This window comes from Salvelinus namaycush, chromosome 15 (genome assembly GCF_016432855.1).
Source record: "Salvelinus namaycush isolate Seneca chromosome 15, SaNama_1.0, whole genome shotgun sequence".
Taxonomy (NCBI): domain Eukaryota; kingdom Metazoa; phylum Chordata; class Actinopteri; order Salmoniformes; family Salmonidae; genus Salvelinus; species Salvelinus namaycush.
The window spans coordinates 21,871,071-21,882,745 of NC_052321.1; positions in this window are offsets into that span (position 1 = coordinate 21,871,071).

The window sequence follows — 11,675 nt, forward strand, 5'->3', positions numbered from 1 at the left end:
AGACACATGCACATTTGTGGCCTGCTGGAGGTCATTTTGCAGGGCTCTGGCAGTGCTCCTCCTGCTCCTCCTTGCACAAAAGCGTAGGTAGCGGTCCTGCTGCTGGGTTGTTGCCCTCCTACGGCCTCCTCCACGTCTCCTGATGTACTGGCCTGTCTCCTGGTAGCGCCTCCATGCTCTGGACACTACGCTGACAGACACAGCAAATCTTCTTGCCACAGCTCGCATTGATGTGCCATCCTGGATGAGCTGCACTACCTGAGCCACTTGTGTGGGTTGTAGACTCCGTCTCATGCTACCACTAGAGTGAAAGCACCACCAGCATTCAAAAGTGACCAAAACATCAGCCAGGAAGCATAGGAACTGAGAAGTGGTCTGTGGTCACCACCTGCAGAACCACTCCTTTATTGGGGGTGTCTTGCTAATTGCCTATAATTTCCACCTTTTGTCTATTCCATTTGCACAACAGCATGTGAAATTTATTGTCAATCAGTGTTGCTTCCTAAGTGGACAGTTTGATTTCACAGAAGTGTGATTGACTTGGAGTTACATTGTGTTGTTTAAGTGTTCCCTTTATTTTTTTGAGCAGTGTATATATATATAACAAAAACATATTGTTGATACATAGGCTATGGTGTTATGGAATTTTTTACCTTGTGTAGTAGGTTTTGTGGGTTTTGACACTATTATGTAGGTGTCATAACCAGCCATAAAATAACGCAATATGTGTCACAACAGGTTGAAATATATGTGTCATGACAGTGTTATGACCATATTATAACAGGTTATGACAAGTTATGTCAGCTGTTATGACATATTATGACATGGTTATGACCGTGGGTGTCAAGTAAAGTGTTACTGAGTTTTTTTAAAGACTTAGCTGAGAGAAGATAGTATTACTGTGTCGTTGTGTTTCCATGTGGATTCAATTAATACAATATGTAGTTGCATGTTTGTAGATTTACTGATATTTAAAGGCAGTGTTTCAGTACTATAGTGTACTTGCTAGGTAGACTTACCAGTGTTAAGAAATTTGTACTTTTTATACATATTTTACTTATGCTTCCTAAATGGACATGGGATTTAATTGTCTCTATAGGTGAGAGAAAGATTGATTCGTATCAAGTGTTTTATGTAAATGTAAATACGCTACAATTACGTTTGGATACTCTAAAGTGTTTAAGACCAAATAAATAACCTAATAACATGTCAATATTGCAAATGACCAGAAACTTACATGTACAAAAAAAAGCTGTTTAGATGTTTGTGTGCCTATTGCTATAGTCTATGGCCTACTGTCATCTTACTTCCATAGACACCATATTTTGAGTGGTTATGTGATAGTCCAGTTGATAGATTAAAGCTGCACTTAACTTCATCTCGTGACGTCTTGTTTTGTTATAACTGATTGTAAGTTGCTCTGGGTGAGAGTGTCTACTAAAATGACTTAAATGTAAACAAGCACAATTTTATTTTATTGAATTATTTCACAATTAGTTTCAGGCATTACCAAACATTTATTAAATATCATTTACATTTTAAGTACTAATGTTTGTAACAACCCAGTATTCTGCCTCAATTCTGAGCCACTAAGGTGCCTCTAATCCATGTCATAAAAGACAGCTGTTTGAAGTCCTACAAACTATGTTGCTCACATTGTTCACTGAAGCCAATACAAGTCAACTTTCTAAGGCCTGCATTCATTCTGCGGGCAGCGTGGATGCGAACAACTGCCATGTCTTAAAAACAGACACAATGCATTCCCTCCTAATGAGTAATGCCCAATGTGACCTCATATCAGAGTTGTGCCACTAAAGCAAAATTCCACAAACCCGTTGACTTTTTCTTCCAAGCACCGGCCCGCTCAAAGCGTGTTATTCACTTTACAAACACACACGCTCACACACACTGTGACACCACAACTATGAATGGTGTGGTTCCTCTCCCTGTTATCTGATAGAGAGCTGTCTGCTGTTAGCTCAATGCAAGCCTTTCAACTTCAAACCTGCCATGACATTCAGCCATGATGATTGATTATAAATCTATCAAAAGACTATCACTACAATACCCTTAAATGTACGAATAAACATGCTCTAGCTACAGCTTTGACTTCTTATTACCATAAATGAATAGGAATTTAAAGAATCCAAAAGGAGGTTGCATAGATTGAGAATTTAAGCTTTTTATTAAAGTAAACTGTTTCATGTTAATGTGTTCAATTATTTTGACAATTCACAAAACAAACATTTCATTGAAAAACCTGCTAGGCACCCAAGCACCAATTGCATCTGAAATGACAACATTAAAGAAATTAAAACATTTGTTTTATTAGCTTCATGAGGAGGAGTGGGGAATACAAACTGAGGTAATCATTTAATAGATCATCTTCCTCCATAAATTGACTTAAAATGTCAACTAAATTAAAAAGCCACCGGTTGAACCAAAGTGCTTAGTCTAAGTCAATTTGTTTTTAAATTTTCAGTACAAGACTTGGTAATGTCTGATATGATCAAATAAAACAAAGAGAATTGTCTCAAATGTCCAACTGCCCCCAGGGTTTACAATGCTAAAGCTCCCATTGTGACAACATAGAAATAGGAAGGTAAATAGGTCAATCGAACTCGACCAAAACAATGGAATTGCCATGGAAACGCGTGGGGGAAAGGGCTGTGGGGAAAAGATCCTGAATCATCTCATTGCCCCCCAGCAAAATTTGACTTCAGTGGCTTGCGAAAGTATTCACCCCATTTGCATTTTTCCTATTTTGTTGACTTATAACCTGGAATTAAAATAGATTTTTGGGGGGTTTGTATCATTTGATTTACACAACATGTAAATATTTTTTACTGTGAAACAAACAAGAAATAAGACCAAAAAAAAAAAAACTTGAGCGTGCATAACTATTCACCCCCCCAAAGTCAATACTTTGTAGAGCCACCTTTTGTAGCAATTACAGCTGCAAGTCTCTTGGGGTATGTCTCTATAAGCTTGGCACATCTAGCCACTGGGATTTTTGCCCATTGTTCAAGGCAAAACTTCTCCAGCTCCTTCAAATTGGATGGGTACAGCAATCTTTAAGTCATACCGCAGATTCTCAATTGGATTGAGGTCTGGGCTTTGACTAGGCCATTCCAATACATTTAAATGTTTCCCCTTAAACCACTCGAGTGTTGCTTTAACAATATGCTTCGGGTCATTGTCCTGCTGGAAGGTGAACCTCCGCCCCAGTCTGAAATCTCTTGAAGACTGAAACAGGTTTCCCTAAAGGATTTCCCTGTATTTAGCGCCATCCATCATTCCTTCAATTCTGACCAGTTTCCCAGTACCCTGCCGATGAAAAACATACCCACGGCATGATGCTGCCACCACCATGCTTCAATGTGGGGATGTTGTTCTCGGGGTGATGAGAGGTGTTTGGCTTGCACCAGACATAGCATTTCTCCTTGACTAAATTTTAGTCTTATCTATCTAGAGTACCTTCTTGTCACAATTTCTGCTGAAGTCGGGTCCTCTCCTTGTTCGGGCGGTGCTCGGCGTCGCCGGTCTTCTAGCCATCGTCGATCGACTTTTCACTTTCCATTTGTTTTGCCTTGTTTTTCCACATACCTGGTTTCAATTCCCTCATTTACTTGTTGTGTATTTAACCCTCTGTTCCCCCATGTCTTTGTGTGGGATTGTTTATTGTAGTGCTTGTGCACGTTCCCCGTGAGCGCACGACAGGTTATTTTTGTGCCCATTTATCTTGTTGTTCTGGATGCAGTTGGTTTTGCTTAATAAATCTCTGGTTATTACCCAGTTCTGCTCTCCTGCACCTGACTTCTCTGCCGCCAATTACGCACCCCGCTACACTTCTCCATATGTTTGGGGAGTCTCCCACATGCATTTTGGCGAACAACAAACGTGTTTGCTTATTTTTCTCATTACGCAATGGCTTTTTTCTGGCCACTCTTCCATAAAGCCCAGCTCTGTGGACTGTACGGGTTAAAGTGGTCCTATGGACAGATACTCCAATCTCTGCTGTGGAGCTTTGCAGCTCTTTCAGGGTTATCTTTGGTCTCTTTATTGCATCTCTGATTAATGCCCTCCTTGCCTGGGCCATAGGTTTTGGTGGGCGGCCCACTCTTGGCAGGTTTGTTGTGGTGACATGTTCTTTCCATTTTTTAAATAATGGATTTAATGGTGCTCCGTGAGATGTTCGAAGTTTCTAATATTTTTTATAACCCAACCTTGATCTGTACTTCTCCACAACTTTGTCCCTGACATGTTTGGAGAGCTCCTTGGTCTTCATGGTGCCACTTGCTTGGTGGTGCCCCTTGCTGAGTGGTGTTGCAGACTCTGGGGCCTTTCAGAACAGGTGTATATATACTGAGATCATGTGACAGATCATGTGACACTTAGATTGCACACAGGTGGACTTTATTTCACTAATTATGTGACTTCTGAAAGTAATTGGTTGCACCAGAATCCAAGATGGTGTAGCAGTCAGACGTCTGTTTTTGTCTTGTCCCTTCCTGTCTCGTGTATATATCGTTTTCTTCGTATATATTTCACATATATTTTCAATCTCAATTTCCATCTACGGACTGAACATACTCTGCAACCCACCTCACCCAATGTGGTACGGATCTGATATTTTTATACATTAGAACTGGAACCCCCACCAGAAGCTAGCCAGCTAACTAGCTACTAGCTACTAGTCAGTTAGTCACTGCTAGCGGTCATCACCATTAACTCGGACATCAGCCAGCCTCAGCCCGGTCAATTCCTGCCAGTCTGCACAGCGCGTTATCAACCCAGAGCATATCGTACTGCTTTTTCTCAACCACATCTCCGGATTCCTACCGCAAGCTCTGAACCTTTACACCGGATTATCACAGCTAGCTGGCTGCTATCCGAGTGGCTATTCCTGGCTAATGTCTCTGTCCTGAAGCAAGCACCAGATAGCCTGGAGCTAGCCTCGAGCTAGGCCCATCTCCCAGCTAGCCGAAGAGGTCCATCAGCCAATTCTTGGGCTACAATGCCTCGTTTGCCAATTGGCCTGGACCATTTACTGTCGACACGGCGCACCGCCGATCCATCACGACTGGTCTGCCAACATAACCGTCCAAGGTGGTTTCAACAGGCTCTTCCGTTGCGACGTCCCCGGATGCCCACCTGCTAGCCCCGGCCCGCTAGCTGTCTGAATCGCCCTGTCTCCAGCTCGCCTAGCGTAGTAGCACTACTGAATTAGCTCCCTGACTCATGTATTGCTACTCACTGGATCCTATGATCACTCGGCTACACATGCCTCTCCCTAATGTCAATATGCCTTGTCTATTGCTGTTTTTGTTAGTGATTATTGTCTTATTTCACTGTAGAGCCTCCAGCCCTGCCCAATATGTCTCAACTAGCCCTTCTGTTCCACCCCCCACACATGCAGTGACCTCACCTGGCTTAACTGGTGCTTCTAGAGACAAAACCTCTCTCATCGTCACTCAATGCCTAGGTTTACCGCCGCTGTACTCACATCCTACCATACCCTTATCTGTACATTATGCCTTGAATCTATTCTTCCGCGCCCAGAAATCTGTTCCTTTTACTCTCTGTTCCGAACGCACTAGACGACCAGTTCTTATAGCCTTTAGCCCTACCCTTATCCTACTCCTCCTCTGTTCCTCTGGTGATGTAACGGTTAATCCAGGCTCTGCAGCCCCCTGCACCACTCCCATTCCCCAGGCGCTCTCATTTGTTGACTTCTGTAACCGTAAAAGCCTTGGTTTCATGCATGTTAACATTAGAAGCTTCCTCCCTAAGTTTGTTTTATTCACTGCTTTAGCACACTCTGCCAACCCGGATATCCTAGCCGTGTCTGAATCCTGGCTTAGGAAGCCCACCAAAAATCCTGAAATTTCCATCCCTAACTATAACATTTTCCGACAAGATAGAACTGCCAAAGGGGGCGGAGTTGCAATCTACTGCAGAGATAGCCTGCAGAGTTCGATCTTACTATCCAGGTCTGTGCCCAAACAATTCGTGCTTCTACTTTTAAAAATCCACATTTCCAGAAACAAGTCTCTCACTGTTGCTCCTTGTTATAGACCCCCTTCAGCCCCCAGCTGTGCCTTGGACACCATATGTGAATCTTCAGAGTTCAAACTGTTAGGTGACCTAAACTAGGACATGCCCCGGCCGTCCTACAATCTAAACTAGATGCCCTCAATCTCACACAAATTATCAAGGAACCTACCAGGTACAACCCCAAATCCGTAACCATGGGCACCCTCTTAGATATCATCCTGACCAACTTGCCCTCTAAATACAACTCTGCTGTCTTCAACCACGATTTCAGCGATCACTGCCTCATTGCCTGCGTGCGTAATGGGTCCGCAGTCAAACGATCACCCCTCATCACTGTCAAACGCTCCCTAAAACACTTCAGCGAGCAGGCCTTTTTAATCGACCTGGCCTGGGTATCGTGGAAGGATATTGACCTCATCCCGTCAGTAGAGGATGCCTGGTAGCTCTTTAAAAGTGCTTTCCTCACCATCTTAAATAAGCATGCCCCATTCAAAAAATTTAGAACTAAGAACAGATATAGCCCTTGGCTCACCCCAGACTTGACTGCCCTTGACCAGCACAAAAACATCCTGTGGCGTTCCGCATTAGCATCAAATAGCCCCCGCGATATGCAACTTTTCAGGGAAGTCAGGAACCAATATACTCAGTCAGTTAGGAAAGCTAAGGCTAGCTTTTTCAAACAGAAATTTGCATCCTGTACCACTAATTCCAAAAAGTTTTGGGACACTGTAAAGTCCATGGAGAATAAGAGCTCCTCCTCCCAGCTGTCCACTGCACTGAGGCTAGGAAACCCTGTCACCACTGATAAATCTACTATAATCGATAATTTCAATAAGAATTTTTCTACGGCAAGCCATGCTTTCCACCTGGCTACCCCTACCCCGGCTAACACCCCAGCACTCCCTGCAGCAACTTGCCCAAGCCCCCCCCCCCCCCCCCCCCCCGCTTCTCCTTAACCCAAATCCAGAAAGCTGATGTTTAGAAAGAGCTGCAAAAACTGGATCTCTACAAATCAGCTGGGTTAGACAATCTGGACCCTCTCTTTCTAAAATTATCTGCCGAAATTGTTGCAACCCCTATTACTAGCTTGTTCAACCTCTCTTTCGTATTGTCTGAGATCCCCAAAGATTGGAAAGCTGCCGCAGTCATCCCCCTCTTCAAAGGGGGAGACACTCTAGACCCAAACTGTTATAGACCTATATCCATCCAGCCCTTCGAATGCCAAGTTAACAAACAGATTACCGACCATTTCGAATCCCACCGTACCTTCTCCACTATGAAATCTGGTTTCCGAGCTGGTCATGGGTGCACCTCAGCCACGCTCAAGGTCCTAAACGATATCATAAATGCTATTGATAAAAGATGGTACTGTACAGCCATTGACTCTGTCAATCATCGCATTCTTATCAGCAGACTCAACATCCTTGGTTTCTCAAATGACTGCCTCGCCTGGTTCACCAACTACTTCTCAGATAGAGTTCAGTGTGTCAAATCGGAGGGCCTGTTGTCTGGACCTCTGGCAATCTCTATGGGGGTGCCACAGGGTTCAATTCTCGGGCCGACTCTTCTCTGTATATATCAATGACGTTGATCTTGCTGCTGGTGATTCTCTGATCCACCTCTACGCAGACGACACCATTCTGTACACATCTGGCCCTTCTTTGACCACTGTGCTGACAAACCTCCAAATTAGCTTCAATACCATATAACACTCCTTCCGTGGCATCCAACTGCTTTTAAATGCTAGTAAAACTAAATACATGCTCTTCAAACGATTGCTGCCCGCACCCGCCCGCCCGACTAGCGTCACTACTCTGGACGGTTCTGACTTAGAATATGTGTACAACTAAAAATACCTAGGTGTCTGGTTAGACTGTAAACTCTCCTTCCAGACTCACATTAAGCATCTCCAATCCAACATTAAATCTAGAATCGGCTTCCTATTTTGCAACAAAGCCTCCTTCACTCATGCTGCCAAACATACCCTCGTAAAACTGACTATCCTACCGATCCTTGACTTCGGCGATGTCATTTACAAAATAGCCTCCAACACTCTAATCCACAAACTGGATGTAGTATATCACAGTGCCATCCGTTTTGTCACCAAAGCCCCATATACTACCCACCACTGCGACCTGTATGATTTCGTTGGCTGGCCCTCACTACATATTCGTCGCCAAACCCACTGGCTCCAGGTCATCTATAAGTCTTTGCTAGGTAAAGCCCCGCCTTATCTCAGCTCACTGGTCCCCATAGCAACACCCACCCGTAGCACGCGCTCCAGCAGGTATATTTCACTGGTCATCCCCAAAGCCAACACTTCCTTTGGTCGCTTTTCCTTACAGTTCTCTGCTGCCAATGACTGGAACGAATTGCAAAAATCACTGAAGCTGGAGTCTTATATCTCCCTTTCTAACTTTAAGCATCAGCTGTCAGAGCAGCTTACCGATCACTGTATCTCTACACAGCCAATCTGTAAATAGCACACCCAACTACCTCATCCCCATATTGTTATTTACCCTCTTGCTCTTTTGCACTCCAGTATCTCTACCTGCACATCATCATCTGCACGTCTATCACTCCAGTGTTAATGCTAAATTGAAATTATTTCGCCTATATGACCTATTTATTGCCTTACCTCCCTCCTCTTCTACATTTACACACACTGTACATAGATTTTTCTATTGTGTTTTTGACTGTACGTCTGTTTATGTGTAACTCTGTGTTGTTGTTTTTGTCACACTGCTTTGCTTTATCTTGGCCAGGTCGCAGTTGTAAATGAGAACTTGTTCTCAACTGGCCTACCCGGTTAAATAAATGTGAAATAAATAAATAAAACAAATTTCGGTGCTTCACAGCAAAGGGGGTGAATACATATGCACACTTTTTTTATATTTCGAAACAAGTAATATTTAGCATTTCACTTCAACAATTTGGACTATTTTGTGTATGTCCGTTTGTCACGCCCTGACCCTAGATTGCTTTGTATGTTTCTATTTTTTGTTTGGTCAGGGTGTGATGTGGGTGGGCATTCTATGTTTGTATGTCTAGGTTTTGTATTTCTATGTTTTGGCCTGGTATGGTTCCCAATCAGAGGCAGCTGTCTATCGTTGTCTCTGATTGAGAACCATACTTAGGTAGCCTGTTTTCCCACTGGTAGTTGTGGGTGGTTATTTTCTGTTTAGTGTTTGTTGCACCTGTCAGAACTGTTCCGGTTATTCCTTTTGTTATTTTGTATTCAGTGTTCAGTTTCGAATAAATAATATGAACATGTATCACGCTGCACCTTGGTCCTCACCTTCTTCCGACGAATGCCGTTACACCGTTACATGAAATCCAAATAAAAATCCATTTAAATTACAGGTTATTAATTATAGGAAAAATGCCAACTGGATTGAATACTTTTGCAAGGCACTGTACATTTAGGCTATTGTTAATATGTGCATTTCACACTATGTTCAGATAAAAATAAGAGTATTATGCTTGTTGGATGTCAACCCCAACACATGTTCATGTCATCATCACCAATCAACTGCATTACTGTTAAAAAACGACTTGACTACTGTAGTAACTTGACAAGGAATGCCCACACGCAATTCACTATTACTTTCCTTTGAACCTAATAAATAAAAGGTGTTCAAATACAGCAAAGCGATACAGCCCCAAAACAGCAATAACTACTAAGACGGTCTTAAGTTAGATTTTTGCATCTTTTATACACCAGCTTCAAACAGCTGAAAATACAATATATTTGGTTGTGGAAAATATATTTCACAGAGGTTTAGATGGTACAATAATTCTCTACACTATACTTGCTTGTTTTGTCACATAAAGTGATATTAGGCAAACTATTAGAATTTTAGCAACCAGGAAATGGCGGAGCAATTTCTGCATAGGGCATCTTTAACTATATGTTCAAGTAAAAGCCTTGGGTAGGGAGTTGATACAATTCCAAGTCTGGAAGGTTAAAACCACCCCCAGACTTGGGAAGATGTATAACTTTCTTTTTTATTCTATGAATTTTATTTGACCATATAAAGTCTGTTATCACCTATTATACTTTTTTAAAGAATGTCTTCGGGGGGGGGGGGGGGGGGGGGTAATTGCTATTACTGGAATAAATACAACATTCTAAAGAGGTTTATTCCATCTGTAAGATTTATGGGAGGATTATTCCATTTAATTAGATCTGCTTTCATATTGTTGAGTAATGGAATAAAGTTATCTTTATATATTTCTATTTTGTTGTCACTCATTAAGCATCCTAAGTATTTAATATTTTTTGTGGTCCACTTAAAGGATTGCTGTATATTGTGAGTTATTATTTTTCTTTTTCCTACTGCCATTATTTTCAGATTTTTCAAAATATATACAACATTCTACTTTAATTTTATAACCTGAGATCATTTTAGTATTCTGAAAATATTTTAGCAAAGGGGACATTGAGTTTTCAATGTTGGTCAGGTATATCAGGCGATCACTTGCAAATAAGTTTAGTTTATATTCATGTTTACCAATACTGATACCTGTTACGTTTGTGTCCTGTCTAATTCTTTCTGCAAACGGTTCAATTGCCAGTGCAAACAGGAGGGGGGAGTGGGGATATCCCTGTATTGTGCCCCTTTTCTAAAAGCAAATTCATCAGATAATGTATTATTTTTGTATATTAGCTTTACAACATTTATACAATATTTTTAGAAAATGTATTATTGCAGCTGGAAAGTTGAAAGCTTCCAAAGTTTTGAATAGAAAGGGCCATTCAAGAATGTCAAAAGCCTTTTCTGCATCAAAATACATTTTTGATAAATCTATATCTTGTTTTTTGGGGTATTGTATTAAACTGAAACATTGTTCTTGTATTTGTTTGTGTCTATTTTTATAAACCCTGCTGCACTGTATCAAGTCTGGTAAGACCTTTGCCATTCTATTACTTATAAGCTTTGTTATTATTTTACCGTCACAATTTATTAAACTTATGGGTCTTTAATCAGCAGGGGACTCTCCAGATTTTCGTGGTTTTAATATAACTGAAAAATCTGTTTGATACATGGAACTATGAGTACTGAATTGAGTGACATGTCTTGTCATTTGCGTAAATAGGGGGGCTACTTTGTCCCAAAATATTAAATAGAATTCTATGGTGCTTTTCTCCTGCTAATGTTTTAACACTATCTAATATTTATTCTTGGGTGATCTCTGTTTTTAGTGATTCTTTTTTGTCTGCTGATAGTTGCTTCAGAGTTGTTGAGCCTAAGAAGGCTATAGGATCCATTCAACCATTGTTTATTCCAATTTATATACATTTTCATAGAAGCTTTTAAAATTACCATTAATTGCATTGTTGTTTCTAATTACTGCTTTTGTATCTTTATCTTAAACATATATAACTGGTTTAGCATGTATTTGTTTTGTGAGAGCTGTGAGATATTTATCAGGTTTATTTGCCATTAAGTAGTATGCTTTATTTGAGTTTAACCTGTAGTCATTGGCTCTCTTCAGAAATAAAAGTGTGTATTCCTGCTTAAGTTCAGAAATGGATGGACTTTTTCTAAGATCCTTTATCCTTCATTTTAATTTCCAAATCAGATTGAACTTTTGCAGTATGAGAGTATCATTCC